The 26,262-nt window shown below is 49.2% G+C and overlaps 1 protein-coding gene and 1 pseudogene across 4 annotated transcripts in view; both read left to right on the forward strand.

Annotated features, from left to right (window-relative positions):
* The first annotated feature begins 7,094 nt into the window (after positions 1 to 7,094).
* The window catches only part of ADARB1 (adenosine deaminase RNA specific B1), a 103,586-nt gene continuing 84,418 nt past the window's right edge, over positions 7,095 to 26,262 (forward strand). For 2 of the 3 annotated variants that reach the window (XM_079767230.1, XM_079767234.1), the window contains exon 1: positions 7,095 to 7,229. The gene's annotated coding sequence lies outside the window, so the exon portion shown is untranslated. Of the gene's footprint in view, positions 7,294 to 26,262 lie in introns of all 3 variants that reach the window. The other variant, XM_079767231.1, reaches the window with a different exon arrangement.
* On the forward strand, positions 16,440 to 18,694 carry LOC307097259 (uracil-DNA glycosylase-like; annotated as a pseudogene). The gene is made up of 2 exons: positions 16,440 to 16,466; positions 17,911 to 18,694. The product of its transcript is annotated as a uracil-DNA glycosylase-like (transcript).

A 26,262-nucleotide genomic window follows, 5' to 3' on the forward strand; every position in this document is an offset into this window, starting at 1 on the left:
ATCTTTCTGGAATGTGTTCCTGCGTTTCCCTGAGGTCCTGGACCCTGGACAGAAGGGAGTCTGGGACTGCACCAGCGTGGCCACCCGGACCCCCTCCAGGCCCTTATGTTCTCCCCCCACCCATGCCCCCATGCTGTGTCCTGGCCTGGATCCACATGGTGCTGCAGTGACCCTACACCCTCATTGATGTGTTCTCCCCAGACTATTTACCCCCCCCCCCCCCCCCCGGGGACGATGACAAACGTGAGATTCTTTCCCGAGATTTTTTTGTCACTTGAACCTTCCCCCCAAGAAGAGACTTGTTTCTCTCATGTTCTCCAGTGCCTTCCACTGCTTGCCTTGAGCAGGGTGGGGCTGCTGAAGGGATGCTGGGAGGATCACGGGACCCCCCAGGAAGCACTGGGCACACAGGCCTGAGGCACAGAAGGTAGGTAGGGGGATGCCAGGCCCTAGGCAGTGGTTCGAAGGCCATCTCTCTGGGGCGTTCTGCCACCCAAATAAGCCTCATCCCTGAGCATGCACCTGTGCACGAGGCCTTATGGAGTCTCTCTGGGTCTCTGATGAAGAGAATGTGGAGCACAGGGCTTTGGCCAGCCAGCTCGAGACAGCAAACAGCCCATCAGCTCAGTGACTCAAACCCCCACGTTCCCGCACACTGTTTAGTTCTTCTGCCAAGACTACAGTGTTACCAGTCTTGACACCTTATCAAGGGGGACTTGCCCCTGCCTGATTCTTGTCTTGCCAATCTTTCTTCTTCTTTTAAAATTTACATTTAGAAATATACTTACTATGCTACTTGACTTACCGAAAGGTTATATGTAAATACATGTAACTTACAAAGCATCATACGTGACCTCTGCCTGCTCAGGACTGAGGCTGGCTTCAGTAACTTTGGTCTGCAGGCTCTTCCTCCCACCCGGTCCCCGCTGTCTGCCTGCTGGAGGCGGTTGCCCCTGAAACTGCTGATCACTCCCTTACTTGTAAATGTATTATGTGAGCAGATGTGTGTATATGTGTGTGTACATATATACATGTGTACACACAATAAATTGTATATGTAGACGTAAGAATATATACATATGTTGTATGTGTATGTGTGCCTAAGCCTTCTTTCTTGTGCTCACTTTTCCTTGTTTCTAGGCTCTACAAAATGGCTTGTGTTTCAGCCAAAATCTTACTTCCAAGACTCACCCTTGTTGGGCGTTGCCACAGTTGAGTCATTGACTGTCAGTCACCATTTCACAACGTGTACAGTGCGTGGATTTACCCTGACGCGTTTCCTCTTTCCCCAGTAAATGGGTAGTGGGATATTGTGAACACGGCCATACACACGGCTGCTGCCTGTCTCCTGACCACACGCGGAAGTATTTTTCCCAGGTGCATGCTTAGGAGAGAGATCCTTGGCTAGTGAGGTACACAAATATTCAATTTTATGAGACAAGTGTTTCCCAAAGTGGTTGCAAATGAAGCTCCCGCGGGCAACGTTGAAGGATTCTGGCGACCCACAACCTCTCCAACACTTGATACTGTCGGTCTTTTAGATTTTACCAACCCGCTACCGGGTGTAAAATAGTGGTACTGAGATCCGAACCTGCAATTCCCATTACTGATGAGGTTGAACGTCTTTTCATGTGCTCATTGGCCACTCATGTTTCCTCTGCTGTTCGAGTCTTTGGTCCATCTTTCATGACGTTGTTTGCCTTTTCTAACTGGGTACAGACTAGTAGTTCTTCACATATCCTGGATACAAATCCTTTGACAGTTACATGGATTGCCAATATCTTCTCCCTGTTCGTTGTGTGCATTTTTACGTGAATGCATTTTATAATAAACAGATGTTCTTAAGTTTAATAGGATCAAATTTATCAGTCTTCCTTCACAGGGTTAGCACTTTTTGTCCCTTAAGAAATCTCCCTTCCCCAAGGTCATAAAGATAGTCACCTATACTTTAAAAGTTTAAAAGTTTTGTCTTCCTTAGTTCATCTGGACTGAGTCCTGAGCAGGGTGTAAGGTACATACCTAATTCCACCCCCACCCCCCCATCCCACCCAAATGGAGAAACGAGTGCCCTGCCGCCACGCACTGCAGCGGCTCCCTTCCCTACTGGTCTGCAGGGCCTCGTCTGTCATATACAGAAAGGTGTGTGGTCTGTTTCCGCACTTCCTGCTGTTTCATTAGTCAGTGTGTCCATCCTTGAGCCAACAACAAATGGCTTGACTTACTACAGCTGAAAGCTGGTCTCGATTTTGCTGGTGCAAGTCCCATGCCCTCGTTTTCTTTGGGAGTGTCTTGGCTCTTCGGGGCCATTTGCCTTCCTGTTATATATTTTAGATCCAGCCAACTTGAATAAAAATTCCTGTTGGAATGTTTGTCAGAATTCCATCGACTCTACAGGTAATTTTAGGGAGAGGTGACATCTGTGGCCCCGAGGTCTTCTTATCTCTTCAAATAATGTGTCTCTACTTTCTCCTGCTCTCTCAATCTTTTTTTTTTTTTTTTAGGATACTTTAGTTTTTCTTTTTCTTTTATTTCATTTACTAGAGGCCCGGTGCATGAATTCGTGCGGGGGGGGGGGGTCCCTCAGCCTGGCCTGCTCTCTCTCGCAATCCGGGACCCCTTGGGGGATGTAGCAGAGCACCAAGTGGCAGGCGGCCAGGGAGGAGCCCAAGCCGGGGTGGGGCGCTGTGCTGCTGGCGCTAATTCCAGCTTGCTACACCTGCCGATGCTGCTTGGCAGTGCTGCCGCTGAGTCAGGAGAGGCTCCTGCCGTTGCAGCTGTGCTCACCAGCCGTGAGCCTGGCTTCTGGCTGTGAGGCACCCCCCGCTCCCCCTGCCCCGTGGGAGCACACTGAACACCAGGGAGCAGCTCCTGCATTGAGCATCTGCACCCTCGTAGTCAGTGCGTGCATAGCGACTGGTCGACTGGTCATTCTGGTCATTTGGCATAAAAGTTGCTTAGGCTTTTATATATATAGATTGTCTAAAGTTTACATATGTCTCCCTTTTCTCCAATTGACCCCTCCCCCCCAAGCCATTTCAATCATTTAAAAAATATTTTCTCCTTAATGATCATACACTTCTTTTGTTAGATGTATTCTTCTTAACGCATACTTTTGTTGCTATTGTAAACAGGATCATTTTTCTAAATTACATGTTGTTTGTTGTTGATGTGTAGAAGTTGGTTTGTGTGTGTGTGTGTGTTGATTTTATACTCAGTAATCTTGCTAGGTTTATATTAAATCTAACAAATTAGCTCTAGATCATCTTTAATTTTCTGCATATGTGATCCTATTACCTGTGACTTTTTCTTTTTCCCCCTCCCTATCTTGATACATTTTTTCCCATTGCTGTGCTGTGCTCTGTTGTTTAGGATCCATTGCAATGCTGAATATCCTTCTGTTCCCGATTTCAAGGGAATGTTCCTAACATTTCACCACTGGTTTGGTGTTTGCTTTAGGTGGTTGTAGGCACCCTTGATCATTCCTAAGAGCTTGTTTCTCTCAACATGCGTGGTGCTGGGTTGCATTCAAAACTTTTTTTTTGCATGTGTTGATGATTAGTGTTTTTTGATCTCCTGATGCAGTGATTCACACTCATAGATTTTTAAGTGTTATAACAGAATTATATTCTTGGGTAAACCCGACTTGGTCATATATTCTTGTTATCATTTTATGTATTACTTGATTTTGGTTTGCTTCATGTTCTGTTTAGGATTTTTTAAAATGATTTATATAGGTTTATGAGAGTGGTTGGTCTATATGTCTTTTCCCTTTGGTTATGTTAGCCTCACAATATGTGATGGGGAGTTTTCTCTTTCAGGCAATCCTGTCCCCAGCACTCCACAGAATTTATCAAAGTCACCATGACCTCTGCGTTGCCACATCCAATGGATTTTCTGTCTCCACTTTATTTGGACTTCTATCATTTTACTGACTTATCTTTTCTTCTTGAAACACCCCTTCCCATTGGCCCCCTTGCACCTTCCTGGGTTCTTGTTCTCTTCTGCTCGCTCCCCATGTGTTCCACTCTAATGGTTGGTGTTCTCCAGGCCTGGGTCCAAGTTCTCCTCTTTGTCTCTCCTATTTAGGTGATTGCTTCTATTTTCACGGCTCTCAAATGTGCGTCGCCAGCATCTTTCTCTTCCCTGGATACCAGTCATTCACATCCTGCTCTCTTCCTAACACAGCCATTGGATACTGATGGGCATCACAAACTCAGCACAGCCAGAAGGGTCTCCTGGTTTCTCCCCCCGTCGTCTCTCACTCTTCTCCCACCTCATTATGTCACTTCCAACACATGCAGCCAGAATACTGGGCGAGTCTTGATCCTTCCCTCTCTACACCCCTTCACCCAGTCTTGTGCCGCGCCAGCACAGCCAAGGGTTCGGCGAGCCTGAGGGAGGTGGTGAAGGATGGAGAAATGATAGACAAAGAGAAAAAGCTGGGTCTAGGTGGATCTTCTGTGCCTGGCTGAGGCCACAGAACAGATCCAGACTGAAAAGCTGAGGCTTTATTTATGATCAGGGACAAACAGGTAATCTACAATGTTGTCGTAAGTTTCACTTGTTTTGGCAGCACTTGCTGCCCTTCCCACAGCCCACTAGCTACCCAGGAAAGATCCAGGGAGCAGTTACAAGATCAAGCTTAATTATGCTTAGAGGGCTGTGCCTTCTAATCTGGGACTAGTTTGCGACTTTGCCAGCAGGTCAGTCCGAGGCTTAACCCTATAACCGCTTCCTACACAGTCTATCACTAAGTCTTATTCAGTCTGTTTCCAAAAACACCTAACTCTTTCCACTTCCATGTTACCACCTGATCTAAGCTATCAGCATCTCACCTCAGTAGGTGCATTAGCTTTAGAGCAGACACTGGTGAGGTGTAACAAGCCACCAGCATGTAGGGCCTGGTCACATCACACCTGTGCCACTGCTGCTGGGGAGAAGATGAGATTCACACCTGCAGCTCCGACCGAAGGGCAGTCCCCATAACACTAAATGAGGCCCAGTCAAAGATGGCCACAGGGATGGTCTCCTGTGAGTCACGTGTCCCTTTGCAACTTGCTCTGGGCCAATGAGACCTTAGTAAACATGGTGCAGAGGTTGGAAAAGCCCTGTGCACAGAGCTTTGCCACCATGAGAAAAACCCGGCCAGCCTGCTGATGGTGGGTGACACGTGGCCCATCAGAGGATGTCCCAGGCGTCTTCATTTTTACTTATTTGTCAACTAGTGGCCCTTGGATACAGTAGCTGGGCAGTTGGCCCTCAGGCAGGGTCAAGGGCTTGCTTGTTCACTGGCTGACCGCAAAGACAGGTTTTTCCTTTCCCTCAGAGAGCAACCTGAAGCAGGTGACTGGCCTGTTGCAACACTTTCCCCTGTGGTTAATTTATGCTCCGGATCACTGAGCTTCTCTGTCATGTTCAAGTGTCACACGACTCCTGAATAAGAGAAGCCAACACTGATGGCATGCTGACCACGTCCCGGGCTCTGCACCGGGCTCTCTACCTGTGTGTGTCTCCTCTTCTCCATCTCACACACGAGGAAACAGGCAGGGTTCCTGAGAGATGCCTAAGCCCCCTCAGTTGAGAATTGGCTGCAGCTGGACTTGACTTTGGAGCCTAGCCTGGGCCCCCACTGCCCCCACCCGGCACCAGGCTAGCCAGGCCCTACCCACTCTCTCCATCCCTTGTAAAAACAAATAAAGGAAACCTCATTAAAATTAGGGTGGGGGAAGCTCTGAAGGGGGGAGCTCTCATGTACCATACTCACTGACATCTGCAGACTCCAGCAGGAAGAAGCTACCTTGTACTTTCCAGCGTATCTCAGTGGTTGAGTGTTGACCTATGAACCAGGAGGTCATGGTTCGATTCCCAGTCAGGGCACATGCCTGGGTTACAGGCTTGATCCCTAGTGTGGGGCATGGAGTAGGCAGATGATCAATGATGCTCTCTCATCATTGATGTTTCTATCCCTCTTTCCCTGAAATTAATAAAAATATATTTTAAAAATATAATTAAAAAAAATAAAAATAAAAAAAGCACACTTTACCACAGAGGCAGGAGGAAGGTTTTCTCCTGGCCCAGCAACAGCCCAGCCAATGAAAGATCGCCACACTCAGCCAATGAGAAGCCACCACCACCATGACCTCTGGCTCTCCTTGAATGGACTTTCGCTCATAACTGCTCCTCCCAACTTCCTCCTTTTTCTCTATAAAGTAACACTATCCTCCTTTGTTCTCTGGACTTGCCTATCGTTCCCGGTAATTTGCAGTCTCAAACTGCAACACCTCTGGTATTCCCGAATAAACTCATTTTCCCTGGTCAGGTAAGTGGCAATTTTATTTTTAAGGTTGACATCCTTGAGTTGTCCTAGTAAATCACCAAAAAAAAAAAAAAAACCCTAAAAAACAAAAAAACACAAACCGAACTGCTCATGCCTTATTACCCAATCCTCTGCTCTCAGGACCCGTGTTCAAGAACTATAGTTTTTCCTTATTAACCTTTATTTTCCGTCTGAATAGAATTGCCGTCTTGAGTTATTCTGGTCTTCAGAAATGCATTTCCACATATGCTTGTCGCATGTACACATTTCTAGGTCTAACCATACACCACAGATACAGGAGTAAGTCTATTGCATGTACGGTAAAAAGACTTTCAAACGCCTTTACTGTCAAAACCAACCAATCCAAGAACCACCTTAACTTTGGTCATTTGGACTTGCCTCTGCTGTCACTGAAAGCGCTACACTGAAACAGGGGAGCCCCCTTGTCATTCGGGGACCCCGGTTTCGTAAAGCACACCCAGGGCTTTCGGGAAGGTGGACCGGCCGGAATGCGTTAGAACATCTGATCCCAGCGGACCCTACGGAGATCTCCGTCCCGAGCCCCCTGCCCACGCCCCGGCCACCCTCCTCCCCGTGGGGCACCCCTCTCGCCGCCACAGCCTCGGCTGGCGCTCGGGGGTCGCCCTCGGACCTAGAGCAGAGCTCGGCTCGGCGCCCGCGCACGTCCTACGTCACGGCGTCGCCCCCGGCGTGCGCGCGGCCGGGGCCAGGGGGGCGGAGCCGGCGCCGAGGGCGGGGGCGGAGGCGGAGGCTGTGGCAGCGGCCCTGTCAGGCCCGCACGGGGGCGCGCTCGGGGCCGCGCCAGGCCACGGCCCGCGCGCCGCAGCCCAGGGCGGCCGAGCGGTGCGAGCCCGGGCGAGGCGCGCCGATCAGAGAGCGGCGGACGGCTGAGGTGAGGCGGGGGCGGCGAGGGTCTGACCCCGCCGGCGGACACCCGCCGCGGGAGCCGCGTTTATGTAAGCGGCGCCGGGCAGGTGGGGAGGCCGGGCCGGGTGTGGGGCTCTGGCGAGACCCCGTGCCACCGGCGGGGGGTCGGAGGGGCTGCGGGCCGGGCTGCCCGGGGAGGGAGGCTGCGCCCGGACGGCCCGACCTCCTCCCGGGGCGCCGGTCTGCGCGGATGCCCTGCGCCGCCACAGAGGAGGCTGCGCCCGGGGTGGAGGGGACACTGCGCCTCGGGACGAGGGTGCGCCCCCGGAATGAAGGGGAGACTGCGCCCTGGGATGCGGCGGTGCCCGAGGGGTGGGGGCCTACATCCCTGGATGAGGCTGCGCCCGGGGTGAAGCTGCTCCCGGGGAGGGGAGCCTGCAGCGGGGGCAGCCCCGTCCCCACCCTGGGAGCGCCGCGTCCGCGCCGATTCTCTGTCCCGAGGAGGGAAGCCTTCGCCCGGGGATGCGGCTGCGTCCCCGGGAGAAGGCTGCGCCCCAGGATGAGGATGCGCCCCCAGGACGAGACTGCGCAGCGGTTGGCCCGCGTCCGCCGTGTCCCCGCGGGATGCTCTGCTTCGCGGGGAGGAGAGGGGGCCCCCGGAGAGGGGACGCCGAGCCCGGGGTAAGGCTGCGCGCTCAGAGGGCACCGTGTCCGCGGGATGCCCTGCGCCGCGGGCGCCCCGGTGGGGAAGTTCCCGCCGGTGCCGGACGCCGGGAGCGCTCCGGAACGATCTGGGGCGTCTGGGGGCCCGAGGTGACTTCTGACGTGTGCACATCTGCAGTAGGAAAATTACCGGGCGGTGGAGGGGTACCAGGGAAGGGGTCCGAGTGGAGTCCCGATGTACGTGTTGGTTAACCTAAAATGTATTCCAGCCTCGCGTTAGCCGTGGGAGACGTCTCCCGCACCACTTTGTTTGGTTCGCAGGTCATATTTTTAGCCAACCCGTGTTGGTTTTACGTATGATAAAGGCATTTCATTACCTCCTTACCCAAACCAATGATGGTTAGCCTTCCATTCTCAAAGTACCTACAACGAAAAGTGGCTTGATGTCAAACTTGCTTCTTGACTCTTAGTGCGATCAACCGATCATTAAGTTTTGGGGATAGAAATATTTAAGAATTTTCGTTCCCTCTTACATTCACCCGTGTGTATATGCCTTTGAGAGATGCCACCCAGAGCTGCATTTCCCAAAGCGCTGGGCTGTCTTCAGAACAGTTCCCAGGCAATGCCTTTGGGGCGGAGACTACTTTCCCCTCTGCTTGCTGAGCGTTTCCCAGAGGACAGGGAGAAGAAAAGGTTGGTGATGCTACTCTGCCCTGGGTAAGAGAATTAGCTGCCCCTCTGTGCAGGTATTTCAGAGGGCACGATCCTCTCTCACGGGCACCCACGACGGTGGGTGGCATGATAATAGGTGAGGAGAGCTCTGAGCTGGGTGCCCCATTCTGCCCCGAGGTGGAGGCCAAGGACTCAGCACGGGCTTGGGAAGGAATGCCTTGTCTTTGAGTAATGCCTGTTAGATACTGGAGGGTTCCCCAGTCAATGCCTTCAGCGGCATCCTCAACAAATTTGAAGATATAGTTGAAAGGGAAGAGAGGAGGCCTTGCTGCAGGGGGCAGTGGGGAAAAGAAAACTGGCCCAGCTCTGAGAAATGCATGACGCGTGTCCTGAGGTGCGATGTGCCCAGGAAGTCAGTACTGGGAGTGAAGAGAGAATTAGCTAATGACATCATCGGCAAAAAACTTCTGGGCGCACAGGCTAATTCGTTCCTTTGTGAATTTACATGTTGCAATAGCAGCTCAACTGCTTTTCGATTTTTGGAATAAGAAAATTCTTTAGGCTTACATTAGTCTGTGAGTGAGTAAAACAAACGTAATTCATTTGATAAATACTTACCCATAATATTTACCACATACTGTGCTGTGTGCTAGGCCCTCCCTGTTTTCAGCAGGGGACACACTGAAGGACAAGTGAGGCAGAGATTTTAAAAAGTTCAAAAGCTGGCAGTTTGTTTTATTAATCACTTTTGTAGCATTACAGTTTTAAAATAAAATTTATAATTTTAGTATAAATTTTTAAATGTCTAGCATTTTTTTTTGCAGATTTAAAAATATAAGCATGCGCACAGTGCATTCTAAAGGTACAAAAAGACAAGGAAACCTCCTCTCACCCCATACCCAGTAGCTCAGTTTCCTCCACCTGCTGTGATTGTGTATTCTTCCCGCAATAGTCAAAATAGTGTATACACAGTCGTATATATGTTTTAATATCGTTTTTTAGTGTTTGCTCTAACAGACAGGGCTGCAGTGAACGTTTTATGCATAGCTGCAAGCAAAACCTGCTAATCACTTTTTATTAATCATCAAAATTCCTTAGCTATAAGAGCTGGCTTATATTCCCTTGAATGTTGTGACAAGCCTTGTCAGTACTTAGAACCAAAGCATATTATTGAAATAGGTAGAAGATCGCTAGAACGTACACTTTGCAGTTTAAGAGGTGAACTTACCAACTTACTAAAAACTTGAAGAAAATTTATCAGTCTTAACATGAAACTGAAAAGCGCTTAGAGAGGTCCAATTTTATAGGAAAACTTGATTTTCTCTTTTGGTGTTAACTTCCTAAAATGCAAATTTCCAAATCTGTAATTTGTGATAGAAATGGTGATTAAAAAAAAACACACCTCCTTTTAAAAATATGTTCATAATATGTGAGTTAGGAAAGGCCAGTAGTGAGAATTTCATTTACAAATTGTACGTTGGAGTCATTATGATTTCCCTGTTCCTTGAGTGACTTTTCTTGGCCATGTCCTTTCATGTGGAGTGTGGAGAGGGGACATGCAGGAACCAGCAGGTTTTCACGTGACCTTGCTGCGGAGCTCACGATTGGGCCCAGACCAGGAGTATCATCACCTCTTTGTGTGGTCCGGTGAGTGCGCTGGCTGATCTTCTCCCCCTGTCCCTGTGCAAGGTGTTCTAGGAGTGGACAAAGAAAAGGCACTTCGGTTTTAGGTTTCCCATCCCTGTGATGGAATGAAGATGGAGATAAGCAGGGAGCGGGTGGAAGGAGCTCAGAGGCGCCTGGTATTTTTATTGGCTGTGCGGTGAAGCCCTGCTGGCCTCTACGCTGGTTTTGTCTCACTTGCAGGGTCACCCCACAGGTCTGTACCAGGTATTGTTCTGGACACGGGAGGCGTGGGAGCTCGCACAGCAAGAATAGTTCCTGCCCTCATGGGGTTCACATTATAAGGAGGGAACATTAAGCCCCACCTAAAGTCCTAAGTGCCAGGCTGGGCAGTGTGTGGGGGATCTCAGAGGGAGCCCAAAGGATGGAGGGAGCTGGGTGCTGCCTGCCCTGGCAGCCTCTTTCAGGCAGCAGGAACTCTGAAGGCAAAGCTCTGTGCCCAAGCAATGGTACTGCGCTGGTGATAGCAGGGAGGTCGCTGGCGGGAAGTGCGCCTGGGGCACGGAGGGCTGAGGTGAGGAATTTAGATGTTCACCTGCCTCAGTGTGATGGGAAGCCTTGGGGGGCTGCCTTCCTCCCTGCTTCTCTTCCTCCTTCCTTCCCTCCCTTCCTTCCTAGTTGACTTCGAGAGTTTTGAATGAGGGAGTGACATGATCTGATTTACCTTTATAAAGAATCGATCTGGCTGTTACGTAGCTAACATTTGTGAGGAGCTTAAGCCCTTTGCATATACTAATTAATGTGATTCTCATGAAGTCCAAAAAGTAGGCATTATTGTTTGTCTTCCGTGGGTAAAACTAGGCAGAGAGAGGCCACAGATAAGTGGCAAAGGCAGGACCTCCCTGAGCACCTGTCCCTGGGGCCCTTCCCACCTGCCTGCCACAGGCGGGAGCGGAACAACGGGACCCGTGACCCCGACCACGCAGGCTCAGACCCGGGCAGAGGTGGCCAGATCCAGTGCCGCCATCGGTAAGTTGCAGCATTGCTGTCCGTGCTATTGGCAGGAAAGCCTGTGCTTTCTTATCGCTTCGCTTTTCCTTCTACTCACTGCAAGTACAGACTTTTCAAGTCAGACTAATCGTGTGCTCCCATAAAAGAGGAAGATGTGAGTGAAGTGAAAATAAAGTAACTCTAAATGTCTTCATGTTTAGAATCCAGTTCTCCCAAGTCAGCCTTGGCTGTGGTGCCGCGCCGCCCGCGGTGCTGTCCACCGTGCTGTCAGGAGCGTTTCTGAGACGGCGGCACTGCTGTCCCCGGGGTGTCGTCCCAGCTGCCAGGCCCAGTCAGCAAGTCTGCACGCTTCCTTGGACTCACTGCCAGGTGTGAAGGAAAGGTTTCCGGTCCTGAAGGGACTTGCTGACTGACTCGCTGACAGTTACGCCGTCCTGTCATACCTCCAAGAGGAGCAGCGCAGTTGAGTGTGCCGGCTGCACTGACTGGCGGCTGAAAGCCTTGGGACACACCTCCAATTCCAGGCACTCCATTTCCTCGGTAGTTAGGATGTGGGGCACGCCCTTAGCACTGAGGAATGTGGCCTGTTTAGCAGGCGGGCCCATCGGATGGCCCATAGACTCTGCGAGAAGGAGCATTCCAGAACGACCCCAGGGCTGTTGGCGGCACAGCTGGCCGGCCAGTCGTGAGTGAGGTGGGGAAGTCTCTGTGGCGATGAGGAGCGAGGAGGAGCAGGAGTTTCACGCTTGGGAGGCAGCTCCTCAGCTGTCCCCGCAGACTAGAGCTGGGGCGTGCAGGCGGCTCCTCATCCCACCCCACGCCAGATGTGTGGTTTTGAGCAGGCTGTGTAATCTTTCTGGGCTCTGGTTTTCTTGCCTGTGAATTAGGAGGAAGACCAGCAGCTTGTGTCCTAGGGTTGCTGGGTGGATAAACTGACCTCATGTAAAGTACCCAAAATGTACCTCAGCAACAGGACTAAAGAGGGTTTACTTTGCTTGTTACTTCTATGATTAGTCACCCGAGGGCAGGTGTTGGGATAATTTAAGGTTGACTTCAAGAATATGTAAATGTGGCCGTGATTTGCTTATCTCAGGTATTTGAAACCATAGACTGGGCAGTGGGTGTAGATTCTGGAGAGCAGGAGGACGAGGACTGAGCCTAGGGGCTTTGGCCAGGAGTCCACAAGACGAGAGGATCTAGCAATACCCACTGAAAGGGGTCTGTAGAAGAAGGAGGAAACCTGGAGGGTTTAGTGGCCTGGAACCGGGCTGAGGGCTGGGTAGTTCCTGCCCTTTCAGTGAAGGATTGCTTGGGTTTGATGAGAGGCAGATGGCCTTGTGGTGAGGAGAGGGGATGGGAGTGAGGAAGCAAGAACATTCAGTAGAGAGGACTCTACAAGTTTGGTTGAGAAGGGACAGAGTATTGGGACAGTAGCTGAGGGGGTGGGTGGGGGGACTCGGGAGTTATTTTATTTTTTAAATGAGAGTGTTTATAGCATGTTTATGGGCTAATAGGAACACTCCCATAGTGAAGGACATATATACACTGAGTGGCCAGATTATTATGATCTCTGAATGCATAATAATCTGGCCACTCAGTATATATATATATATTAGAGGCCCGGTGCATGAATTCGTGCATGGGTGGGGTCCGGCCAGCAGCCTGGCCAGGGGGAGGGGACATGGGCGGTTGGCTGGCCTGCCTGCTGGTTGAACTCCTGGTCGAGGGGACAATTTGCATATTAGCCTTTTATTATATAGGATATACACTGAGTGGCCAGATTATTATGCATTCAGAAATCATAATAATCTGGCCACTCAATGTATAATACTAGAGGCCCAGTGTTGAGCATCTGCCCCCTGGTGGTCAGTGCGCATCATAGCGACCAGTCGTTCTGTGGTTTGGTTGATTTGCATATTAGCCTTTTATTATATAGGATGCTGGGAAAGAGGGTAATTGCAGAGCAAAGTCCTTGAGAAGGTGAGAGGGCATGGCTAGAGGAGCAGGGACACCCAGCCCCAGGAGCCAGGCAGAACTTTGCTAACACCTGGGCAGCGTGATTCACTTAGGATCTAAAATGAAAATACTGTGTTCTCCGTCAGGAAGCTGGGCATTGTGCTCTAGGATTTGGGATCTAGTTTATGGTGTTCAACATGCCTTGGGGCACTCTTACAGAAAGATACATGTGGAAATGGCATTTTTTTTAATTAAAAATATTCACGTGTCCCTAACAGTATTAATTTAATTAGACGTTGTCACCTTTACTCACCAAATTTGGTACTGCTTAGAGGACTAGCAAGACTCGTGCTTAATTTGTCTTAAGGATCTGGCAGGAAATGCCAGTGTTACATCCTGGACAACTCCCCCACCTCCAGGGTAGGGGAGGGTGGGGACAGGAGCCGCTGCTTTGGGCCAGGGATGAGTGAGCACCTAGGGGGCAGCAGCATTCACTTCAAGCTGTCTGTTGAAATTATAAAATACCTTCCTTGCATGTCGGTTTGCATTGTTTGTGGTCATTTGATTTTTTAGGTTGGGAGTTCGGAAATACTACAGTTTCTCTGTGGTTCCACAGATGTGATGCAACGTGGAGGCCCTTCCTGACCTTGCCTTCAGTCCATCGTCGGTGGTGGGAGGGTGGTGGGAGGGTGGTGGGAGAGTGGGCTTGCATCGCTCTGGGCACACTTTCTCTTCCCTCTGCCCCGCAGTGGACAGGTTTCACAACTGCCTTCTCTCTGTCACTGTGGAGAGACACAGGGAAGGAGGAGCTCTTTTGCCTCGTTGAGCCAACATTCCAGTGGGGGAGTCTAAGCAAGGACAAAGGCAGATAATATAACCTCAAAATTAATGTCCGTGGGATGAGTGAAGAAATGGGCTGAGGTGGATGGCGTCAGAGGGCCGCCCCGACTGGAGGCCTGGCATTCCGGGAAGGCCTCCCCGTGAGGGTGCTGTGCTGAGGCCGGAAGGAGCTCTTTGAGGGACAGGAGGCGCTCTCGTGTCAGGAGAGGAGACAGCTTGCAGGACCCCTGCTGGTTGGAATAGCTGAGGTGGGGCCAGTAGCCTTTGTCCAGTCGTCGTTAATGGGGAGCGCAGTGGAAGGTGACTTTGAGAGACACGTGTGGCCGGCTGTGCAGGCTCTCATGCACCACAGGAAGTTTGAAGCAAAAGGATGAGGAGGGTGAGGGGAGCAGGTGGAGAAGCTGGAGAGCAGAGAGCAAAGTGCAGTTTCTTGTGATCGAGTCAGCAGGGCTGGTGATGGGTGAGGTCTGGAGAGGAGGGGACTGGAGGGAGTGAGAGGGGCTGCCCTTAGGACTCTGAGCTGTGCTGATGCTGAGGACCAGCGGGTCCGAGGGCGATGCTTCAGTTATGGACGTTATCATTCTATACTGGGTTCTGTTTGGATCTGCAAATCAGTTCTTCCCAGTGTGTGATGTGCAGAATATTTATCTATACCGATATGTGGTCTATAGGATACATACATATCTGTAAACACACAGACAGTTGTAAACGTTTAAACCTCTATTTGGTACAACAGGCACTAATTGGGAGTCCTCACAAATCTTACATGGAGGTGTCATTACCCCTACTTTTCAGATCAGCAACTTCCTGGGAGAGCTGGACAATAGCTACATTTGTTACGCTCTTACTCTGTGTCAGGCATGGTGGAACCAGCGTATTCCAGTTTGCTCCTCATGCTCACCTTAGATGGTCACTTTACGTGGGATCACCATCATCTCTCTTACTGATCAGGGGTCTTGCTGGGCTCACCTGAGTTGCCTGCTCCCAGGTCTCCTCTCCTCCTGTCTGTTCTTGACCAGCAGCCAAAACAGAGACTTAAATGGAGGACAGATCAGTCACCCTTTTGCTCAGAAGCTTGTAACTGCCCCCATATCAGAGTCCTTCCAGGGGTCTCCTCTCCTGCCATCCCTTCAGCTGTCTCCTGGGCTGCACGCCTCTGTACCCTTACCTCTTCATCCACTGTGTGCCCTGCTGTCTCTACCATCTCCCTCCCACCTTCCCATCAGCCTGCCAGGAAGATGGGTCTTGCTCTCTGTCCTTAGGGAACAGAACAATGCCTGGCAGATAGCAGACACTCAGCAATGTTTGTTGAATGAATGAATACCTGTTTCTTACTTTTTATGTTGGTAGTAAGTGGTGGAATCCAAATGGAGGCTCTTGGCCTCTGAAAACTTGTGCTTTTCTGCCTCAGCACACTCCCCACCCCCCATTGTGCTGGTGCATCAGGCACATACACAGAGTGGCCAGATTATTATGATCTCTGAATGCATAATAATATGGCCACTCATTGTATATCCTATATAATAAAAGGCTAATATGCAAATTGTTCCCTCGACCAGGAGTTCAACCAGCAGGCAGGCTGGCCAACTGCCCATGTCCCCTCTCCCTGGCCAGGCTGGCCGGACCCCACCCATGCACGAATTCATGCACCAGGCCTCCAATATATATATATATATATAGTTGCCAGATTATTATATGTTCAGAGATCATAATAATCTGGCCACTCAGTGTATTTATGTCCATATGTCTGTTATCTCCAAAGTTCCATGCTTTCCTTTGTAGAATAGAAACATTCACTGAACACTCAGAATTGTTCTAAAACTATACAGTGCAATAGATTAAATGAATCTCTTATAAACAGTAAATTAACCTGAAAAAATGGCTCTGTCCCACCACCATAATTTTAACCCCTTTCACGTGACAGGTAATTGAAACATATTCTTTTAAGTAGTAACAGCGTCCATAATACTCAGAAGTAACAATTATAACTACATCTTGATAAAAATGAGAATACTTTAAATAATTCTGGGAAGTTTCAGAAAAGCAACCAAATTAAATGAAAAATATGTGATTCAACTGTGGAGGCTTAAAGGATTTAAACATTGGATAGAATGCGGCTTTATAAGCTGTGTGGTAGAGGAGCAATCAGAAGAATTTCCCTGGGTTTAGGAACCCGGGGATTTAATCCCAGCCCTGCCCTGAGCTCGCCAGCACCTAGCTTCCCAGCTCTGCCGCAGGTTCCCTGAGTGTTAACTTGGTGGTTTCCAAGCTTCCTTCCATTTCTAGAAGACTGCTATTTATAGGAGCAAAACAGTACATTCTACGTGTTTTAATGGCCATGCAGTTGGTTGGTCAAGAAATAGCACCTGTGTGCAGTCCTGCGCTAAATACAGTGATGCCACATCACTTCATGGCTGCTTAAGATCCACGAGAGGCCAGCACTTGACACCAAGCATCCCGCCCCCTCCCTATGGACCTGGTCACTCTGCTGGAAGAGGTGAGGTGCAGGACCGAGGAAGGTGGGCCAGCGGGCAGGATCTGGGTGGGGGGTGGAGTGATGGGTCTGACTCTGTGAGAAATGGCGAGACTCAGTTGTCGTGAATTAAATGAAGCAAGGATTGTGTTCAGTTTGTAAATCTAGAGCATATCATAACTAATGATAATTCAGTGGTAGGTGACATTGAATTAGCCCCTCTCCCAACATTGTAGAGTTAGAAACAGGTGTTTGGAGAATAAGTTTGAAAGTTGCATTGTATTCTGTGCCTTCACTTCCGGGCAGTGCATGTACATCCGGTTCCTTCTGGGTTTTCTTGGTTAGTCACAGTGCGCACAAGTTCTCTCCCTCTCCGAGTGTCAGCGCACTTAGGGGGAGTTGATTTCTGTAAGGACAGGAACTTACCAAGGATGTCAGGAAGTGTCTCATCACGTCTGTGAGGCCGAGAGCCAGTCACAATAGACCTTTTCCTGTGAATCACATGCCCGGAGCTGGTGCTGCACGTGAGTCCCCTGCCTACTGTCTCCTCGCGGCATCCAGGTCTCCATCATCTCTGTTTCCTCCCTTTTCAGGAATGGGTTCTGCCAGGCACCTGCTTCCTCAGGTTTCTCTTTCGAGGCGAGGTCTCGTGTGTGCCTTACGTGGGCCCTGGCTGAGAGAGGACAGGGAGTGCATGTCTGGCCTCTGCCTTAGGAAGGGGGACCCAGCCAAGGGGATGTCCCCAAGCCGAGGAGGGGGTTCAGGGGCTACCGATGGGAAGATGATGGAAAACAGACTTCATTCAGACGCTTCACGTGGTTCAGGCCTGAGCACAAACAGCCGACGTTAAATCTAAATACAGGAAGTAGTTTTGAGAGACGTGCTCGGGCCACAGCTTAAATTGCAATGAAGTGACTGTTTATATCCACTCTAGCTAGATAGGAATGAAATTAATCACATAAAATGCATATTTATTTGTCTTGACCACTTGAATTTGATTCCTTTTTGGAATAGGAATCTGCCCCAAATAACAGTCAGACTTATTATTCTTGAGTCAGTCATTGGCATTAGATTTCACAGCATGCCTATTATAATACAGTGTTCTTTGCGGGCTACTTTAGAGGATTATCTTTCCTTTCTTACTATATTAAAACTTTATTTCATTAAAAAGTTACCTAAGGTAGGCCTGGTGGGGCAGGGCACCTGGTGGCAGGGCTTCCCTTCCAGCCAACCACTTCTCTCAGCCCATATTAGTACCAAACGTGAAATGTGGGCATCGGCCTGCTAGTGCGGGTCTGGGCTAAGGTCCGGGTTCCCGGAGTCTGGTTTTGCACCAACCTTCCAGGTGGGGCTGAAACCCACGAATGGCATCCTTTGCAATGGGCCTTTGGGTTGTGGGTGGAACCTGTGGGCACCTGGGAGAGGTCAGCCGTGGCTTTTGACCGGTCTCTGCGGGGACCACTTGCAGGTCAGCCCTGTCAAGAAGGCCTGGTTGGAGCAGGAGGAGCCGGGTACTCCACCGTCATTGCCATTGAGCCCCGAGCAGTTGGTCCACGTCCAGAAGAACAAGACCGTGGCCCTGTGTAGACTTCGCTCGCAACCTGCCAGTGAGTTTCGGTGAGAGTTGGAAGAAGCACCTTGGTGGAGAATTCAGAAAACGATATTTTATAAAGCAAATGGGATTTGTTGCATAGGAAAGAAGGCATTACACTGTTTATCCACCTCTACACCAAGCCTCCACATGGATCCAAATGTGCAACACAAGAGAAGGGTGTCATTCTGGGACAGGATCCGTATCATGGACCAAATCAAGCTCATGGGCTCTGCTTTAGTGTTCAAAGACCTGTTCCACATCCGCCCAGTTTGGAAAGCAGTTTTAAAGAGCTGTCTACAGACATCGATGGTTTTGTTCATCCTGGTCAGGGAGATGTATCTGGGTGGGCCAAGCAAGGTGTTCTACTCAACATTGTCCTCACTGTCCGGGCACATCAGGCCAATTCTCAAAGGAGAAAGGTTGGGAGCAATTTATTGATACGGTTGCATCCTGGCTAAATCAGAACTCAAGTGACCTTGTCTTCTTTCTCTGGGGCTCTTATGCTCAGAAGGGCAGTGCCATTGATAGGAATCGCCACCAGGTGCTGCTGACCACCCATCCCTCCCCATTGTCGGTGTACAGAGGGTTCTTTGGATGCATACATTTCTCTAAAACCAACGAGCTTATGAAAAAGTCTGGCAAGGAGCCCATCAACTAGAAGGATCTGTGACCTTGAACTGGGGTGAGAGGGGAGGTCCTCCGGGCAGTTACTAGCGGCTGCTATTGAAGTGTTTGTCAGTGACGAAGTTGAACTGAAAACGTAATTTCCTTAGTGATTCTTAAGCACTGTGCATACCAGGGAGGAAGTCTTGGTGAAGTGGCCATGCGCCAGGCTGCCCAGGAGTGGCAGCTTTGTCCAGCAGAGACTGTACCCTGTGACCACATGTCTGTCTTTGCCACTTGGCTCTGGCCTAGAATATGCGTCAAAGTTTTTGGAAGGAAGAGGAGGTCAAATTCTCTAGACTCTCCTCCCCTCTGTTTCCTTTATGGTTAAAGATGGGGAGATAAGCACCTCTTTGGTATATAAGTCAGCTGCTTCTCTGCTTGTTTTTACCTGTAAGTTAAACTTTAGGTTCTAAGGGGTTGGGTGTTTTTATATAGAAAGGCCCCCTTTGCACATCCTGGTGTTCCAGTCTGGGCCAGGTCCACTGCCCTTTGACCCTTTACAGAGCTCTCAAGCCCTTCCTTGAAGGAAATAGGACCTTTTTTTTGCCATTTCCCAGAAATTAAGGTTCAATTTCCGGAGAGTAGCAGAGGTGAAATTCCTAAGGAACAATCCTTGCTGTGACTCTTCAGACTGGCAGATACCAAGAGAACTGGGCTGGGTCTTATTATACTGTTCTCTGGGTGTTTCTAGCAATAAGCAGTGGAAGTTGAACAGAAAGGAGGGGAAAGGGGGATTTATGTTTTATTTTTTTTAGGAGAGGAAATGCTATTCTCTCAGGTGTGTCCTGAACTTGATTTTCAAGGCAGCATAGTGTCAAATGCTGTTTTTTTCTTGACTGAAATCACTTCGGGATACCTTTTTCTGCAACACTGGAGAATTTCACTCTTTTTTTAAAAAATTCATAAGTTGATGTTTTATACTTTATTAATCCTTTGTTTAAGAGACCATGTTTATTAGGTCTGTACCTCCATCCTAGGTCCTGTTAGAGATGCTGTATTGCTCTTAGTTGGTCTCAAAGTTAAACCTGCTAGAGTTTGGTAATAAAAGGTTGTTGGAGTTTTTTTTTTTTAAAAAAAAGCTATCTAAATGTTTAAAAAGTCTCATGTAATAATTAACAGTTCCCGGAAAGTAGTGGCATGTGCAGTAAACAATGAATTATTTGCTGTAGGTAGAAGCGGGTTTGGGGGTTGAGTCTGAAAATCTTAATCCAGGAGGAAGTGGAATTTGTAGGATGGAATCTGAGGACTTCAGAGCTGCGATAGCCCAGGTCGTCACTGAACCCTAGGGACAGAGTCATTTCCCTCACGTCTCCGCTGGTACGATGAGAACCTCTGTGTGAGGACTGTGAGCCGTGTCCTCTTCACTGTGAGAGCCAAACGTGGAGCAGGGTTAGGCCTGCGCCTCTGACTCCTACTCTGGGGTTTTCTCTCTTCGTATATTTTGGTGTCACGAGTAGGTGGCTTCCGCCCACGTGCACATGAGTGAGTGGCATATTTGATGATTTCACAGCGGAGCTTTCTAATCTTTAATTTTATGCCTCTAATGAAGCTATGAGGGCATTGATAGTATTTCCATAGAAGAGGCAGGCACTGTGTAAACCTACAGGATATTTCAGAGCACAAAGCATCGTGTCCCATGCCCCTCGTCCCGCCCAGCTACCCTTAAATTCTCACTTTTTCTGGGCAGGCAGGGAGGGGGTGCTTGATGAATGGAAGTGTTCTCATTGCTAGCCCTTGCTGTAGGAAAGGGAGGCTTTCCTCTAAGTTCACCAAGACTTCGAGCCATGATGTAACCTGGGAAAGGTGCACAGAGCTCCTGGGACAGAGCAACGCTGTGGGGGGCACCAGGAAAGGGCAGTGCTGGGTGACACACCACACTGCCCTGTGTGCAGTCACAGAAGAACCCAGCTGCATGATTTCCCAGTCTTACTAAGTGTCGGAAAGAAACACAACAAATTGTGCATATGATCAATTATGGTCTGGGTGTCCATCTTCTGAGTGCTTGGGAAGATGTAGGCAGAAACAAGGTGGGAATGGTACTGTAAGGAGGCTTTGTTTCTTGTGTTTTATTATTTTTTTATATATTTTTATTGATTTTTCACAGAGAGGAAGAGAGAGGGATAGAGAGTTAGAAACATCGATGAGAGAGAAACATCGATCAGCTGCCTCTTGCACAACCCCTACTGGGGATGTGCCCTCAACCAAGGTACATGCCCTTGACCGGAATCGAACCTGGGACCTTTCAGTCCGCAGGCCGACGCTCTATCCACTGAGCCAAACCGGTTTCGGCTGTTTCTTGTGTTTTAAACTGCTACCATGGGACGCCCCCGTCCCCCACGTAAGTGGATGATTCAGACATTTTCATGCATTTCTAAGTTGTGTAACCATTACCACAGTCTAGCCTTGAAACCTTCCCATCACCCCCAAATGCTCATGTGCTTGTTTGTGCTTAGCGCCCATTCCCACTGCAGCCATAGGCAACCACCAGTCTGCTCTGTCTCTATGTTTGCCTTTTCTAGGCATTTCATGTAAGTGGAACTAGGCCGCATGCAGTCTTTTGTGCCAGGCTCCTTTCACTTCGTGTGTTTTGGGCATGCCCTTGTAGCACGGGTCAGTCCTGGTATCCTATATAATAAAAGGCTAATATGCAAATTGTCCCCTCGACCGGGAGTTCAACTGGGAGTTCGACCAGGGAGTGGGGTAGGCGGGCCAACTGCCTGTGACCCCTCCCCCGAAGCCTTCCACCCTAATCAGGGGTCGGGATCGGCCAGCCAACCTCCTGGCCAGCCCAGCCCGAACAGGGTCAATCGGGGCCAGTCAGACCCCACCCGTGCATGAATTAGTGCACCGGGCCTCTAGTAAGTAAATAATTGGATAAATCAGTAAGTAAGTGGGGGAGAAGGGATAGCTCTTCCTGACAGAAGAATGTCAGTTAATCGGTAGAAAGATTGAGGAAACAGAAAATCACCATCAGCTGACACCACAGTCAAGTCACTTCAGGCGAGAGACCTATGGACCAATGCTAAGATACTAGGTGCAAGTTTGAGGAGAAACAGGATATTTGCCTAGTCTCGAAGTATCTCTTCCCAAGTTATTTATTTATTAAAAGGGGAAAAATAGTAACTGTAGAGTGGATAAAGCCAGCAGACACTACCTCCCCCAGGTGACTCAGGTTAACAACACCTGTGATAAGACAGGTCCTTTGCTCCCTGCTAGCACATGGCACGTCCTCTTCCTGGTATTCTTGTCATAGATTCACTACCACCATGTCATCTCAGGAAAAAGCTGCCAGACTCTAGGAGAGGACGTCCTGAGAAACATCTGGCCAGTGGTCTCCAAGCACCCAGACAGGCAGGGACGGAGGAGGAACCCAAGGACACATGGCCTCGAAATGCAGCGTGCATTCTGGGTGGGGTCTTGGAACACAAGGGACATTCCAGGGAAACTGGCACATTCGATTGGGATCTGCACTTGAGCTGACACTGTTGTACCAGGGGCTCCTTTTCTCATTTTGGGAACCGGTCGGTGATTCTGGGAGATGTGGGCACTAGGAGTAGCTTGGTGAAGGGCAATGGGAACTCGGTTCTATGTTCCACTTTTTATTAGTCCAACTTTTAAAAACAAAATGTTGATAAAGGAAAGCACACAACTGCATGGCGTGGTACCTGTGGACTCCAGCAAGGACGGGGCCACGGCCTCGGTCTCCTTGTCAGGCTGAGGGAGGATCCCCATTTGTCCTCAGGGAGAGTCCTTCCCTGTGTTCGTGCTGGAATCCTGGCTACCTGGAGCCCCAGTGTGGAGCCTTTGGGAGAGTGCTTCCCCCCGCACCTGTGTGGGGAGGGGCGCCTTCTTCACCGGGGCCAAGAATGTGTGGTTCCCCTGGGGAGGGGCACAGTGAGCAAGAAGCTCCAGAGTGGGGGTCTCTGGCATGGCTGCCGGGGGTGTCCTAGGTTGTCCTTGGTCTTTTAATGTTATTTTTTTCAAAGAGAAATTTTTTATTTTTATTTTTTTAGAAATTTTTAATTTTTATATATTTAAAATAATCAGTCTTTTCCTTTACGACTTTGTGTTTGCATACCGTCTAAGAACATTTCCCTACCTCAAGGGTCATTCTTTAATTTCTTCCAGCAGTTTCATATTCTATTTTCCACATTTAGGTCCATGTGGAATCTGTTTTCATACAGCTTGAGGTCAGGATCATATATTTTTTCCATTGGCTATCCAGTTGCCCTAATCATTGCCCAGTGGTCAGAAATGCCACTTTTATCATACACTAAATTCTTTCTTCAATTACATTCTAATTGCTTATCATTGCTCTGTAGGAAAGCTGTTGACTTTGCATGTCAGTTATGTCTCATGTTTTCAGGTAGAAGATCAAATTGTGCAAACAATGCCTCTTCCTTTCTAATCCTTGTGCTTTTCCCCTGACTCTAGAGCGTCTGATACCCTGGCTGAATGCAGTGTTTAAACAGTAGCCGTGATGAGCAGTGCTTCTCTTGTTCTAACTTTAACACAAATGCCTCTAAAGTTTCCTCACCAAGTGTGATAGTTACCATAGTTGATTATACACACCCTTTGTCTAGTTAAGCAACTTACCTCCCCAGTTTGCTGAGAATTTTAAAATAAACTTTATTATGAATAGCAGTCGAATTTTACTGTTGCTTTTTCTACATGCAATCTGTAGAGATGATCCTGTGTCCCCCCCCCCCCCCCCTGCAATCTGTTAATATAGTACATTTCCTTGGATTTCCTGATGGTAAACATTTTTTCATTCTCAGGAAAAACTTTGCTATACTTTTAACACACTGAACATTAAATGTGTTATTTATTTTAATACCTTCTTTTAATACCTCCTCTTCCCCCTCAGTCCCACCCTTTTCTTTCCTGAGACGTAGTTTGCATACTGCGAGGTGTCCGCAGTGGTATGGCTGGTGCGTGAGCAACACTGGCTTTCTCGGGGGTGGAGGTGTAAAAGCCCTGATTTGCAGCATTTGTCAATTTTCATGGCAAAAATATTCTCACCCTTGCCTATTTTCAGCTGCCAATGAGCTGACATGACAGCTGCTTCACAAAACTCCCGAAAGTGTAACAGTCCTTGCTCCTGAGCTGGTACCAGCTGCCACCGGACTCTGGTGTGCAGCCTGGTGACTTCCATGTCTGTGCACGCGTGTCACCATCTCCCATGTCCACCCGGAGGCTTCATCGTGCCGTCCCGCTCAGCCCCATGTTGAGAAGTGATTTCCACTTCTCTTCTAACCATTTGGTAGAGTTTACTGCTGCTTCTCAGTCGCCCCAGGGTTACCACCAGCTTCTGGCTCGAACACCTAGTTTATTTATTTTCAACTCATTCTTGTTTTATACTCGGTGCAGTGACAGCTGTTCATTTTCCCCTAAGAACTATCTTGGCTGCTTCACTTATGGATAGTTAAAATAGGGCTCGGAGTGATTTTTAGTGACCAATTGGGTGTCTAACCCAGGGTGCATGACCCACAGTAAGTGCAGAAAAATGAGGCAGGTTCTATGATAGTAAATCCTTAAATCTGAGGGGTTGCTAGCATCTTACGTTCATGAAGCTTTTTGTCTTCCGTAATGTAAATGAAACCGTTTCTCATTCATTGTTTATGCAGTCACTTGACAAATATTTTTTGAGCACCTACTGTGTGTCGGGCACTTTGTAGCCCTAGGTAGAGCAGTGGATAAAATAGCCCTTTTCCTCATGGAGCACAGATTCTGGTGTATCTTTATTATTATTATTTTTTAAAATATGTATAATATTATTGATTTCAGAGAGGAAGGAAGAGGGAGAGGGAGATAGAAACATCAATGATGAGAGACACTCATTGATCGGCTGCCTTCTGCATGCCCCCCACTGGGGATCGAGCCCACAACCCGGGCATGTGCCCTGACTGGGAATCAAACCCACACCTCCTAGTTCATAAGTCTACACTCAACCACTGAGCCATGCTGGCCGGGCAGGTTCTGGGATATCTTTAAGTTGTGTGCTTTCCCAGTTTGACTGACTTTGCCAATTTTCTCTTCAGACATCCACTTGTCTTTGCCCCTGGGATTCTCTTACATCAAGCTGAAATTGATCCAGTTTCTCCCACTGCTTCATTCTGAAATTTCCTGCTTCCATACTAACTAATGTTTAGCTTAACTAATTATATAATTACTAGAGGCCCGGGGCACAAATGGGTCCCTTGGCCTGGCCTGTGCCCTCTCGCAATCTGGGACCCCTCAGGGGATGTTGGAGAGCCGGTTTCAGCCCAGTCCCCACAGGCCAGGCTGAGGGACCCCATCAGTGCATGAATCTGTGCACCAGGCCTCTAGTATGCATATAAGTTCTTTGGTTAATCTCTTCCCGCCCTTCCCCATCCCCCCTTTCCTCTGAGATTCATCAGTCTGTTCCATGTTTCCATGCCCGTGTGTTGAGCGTCTGCCCCCTGGTGGTCAGTGCGCGTCATAGCTACTGGTCAAACAGCCGACTGGTCGCTTAGGCTTTTATATATATAGACTAGAGGCCCGATACATGAAATTCATGCAAGGGGCTCGGCCCTCAGAGCCCCGGCTGCCTCGCCCCTTGCAGCCCCGGCTTCGTCCGAAAGGTCGTCCAGACGGTCATTCTGCTCTTCAGTCCAATTAGCATATTAGCTTTTTATTACTAGTATATAGGATTTCTGCTTTGACTAAATTTTCACAATGAAATGGCAAAGGAATTGAATCTGGTGATTTTTACCTTAGGAAAGGTTAATGTTTTCAAAGGGGTGTGACAGTGGAGCGATTGGAAACGTGTAGTGAGGTAACACTCTTTCTGGCGTGTGGACTGTCACCTAAGGAGGGGCTGCGGCGAGCCTGTGGTCTTCCGTGGCAGCTCCGGATGTCGGTAGCTTGTTCCCCTCAGCGTGGTCTCTGGCTCTGGAGGGCATGAGGATCCGTGGGGCTGTGCCTTCCGGCAGCTCGGTGGCTCTAAGGGATGGGAGCCTGGTCCCCGAGCCCTGAACAGCATAGTTCCGTGTTTGCTCTGTGCTTTGGAATCAGGTGGAGGACATCGGGACTCAGGTCCCCATTCTCCTGTGGGCCCCAGTCCAGGGAGCGTGGCGGGTCTCCCTGGGGGAGAAAGAGCTGAAGGACTCCACCCAGTTTAGTGTCATGGTGGGGAGGCTGGGAAATGTGGATGCAGGCCAGTGGGCCTCGGAAATCCATCTGCTCGTCTTTCTGCCTGACGGATTTGGTTTCTGCTTTTTAAATCCTTTGCAAAATCAGTGTCTTTAATTTACAAGTCAGTATTTCATTTTAATAAGAGAAAATAGTTCTAATTTATTCAGATAATTTAAAAGACCGTAGAGGTCAACTTTCCTCATTCTTTGAGGAAGACATGGAAGAATAGAGTGTGAAAAGCAGTCTGGGTGGGCCTTGGCTCCTGGCCCCCGAACAAACCATTTGCCAAGAAGAGCCTTCTGGGGAAGGACGGGTCACTCTGCTGCCGGGCTGTCGGTCCAGAAGGTGTGCCCTGGCCCCTAGCCGAGGTCCAGAGCCAACAACACACTCCCTTTCCTCCCT

This window comes from Cnephaeus nilssonii (assembly GCF_951640355.1).
Source record: "Cnephaeus nilssonii genome assembly, chromosome: 3".
NCBI lineage: Eukaryota > Metazoa > Chordata > Mammalia > Chiroptera > Vespertilionidae > Cnephaeus > Cnephaeus nilssonii.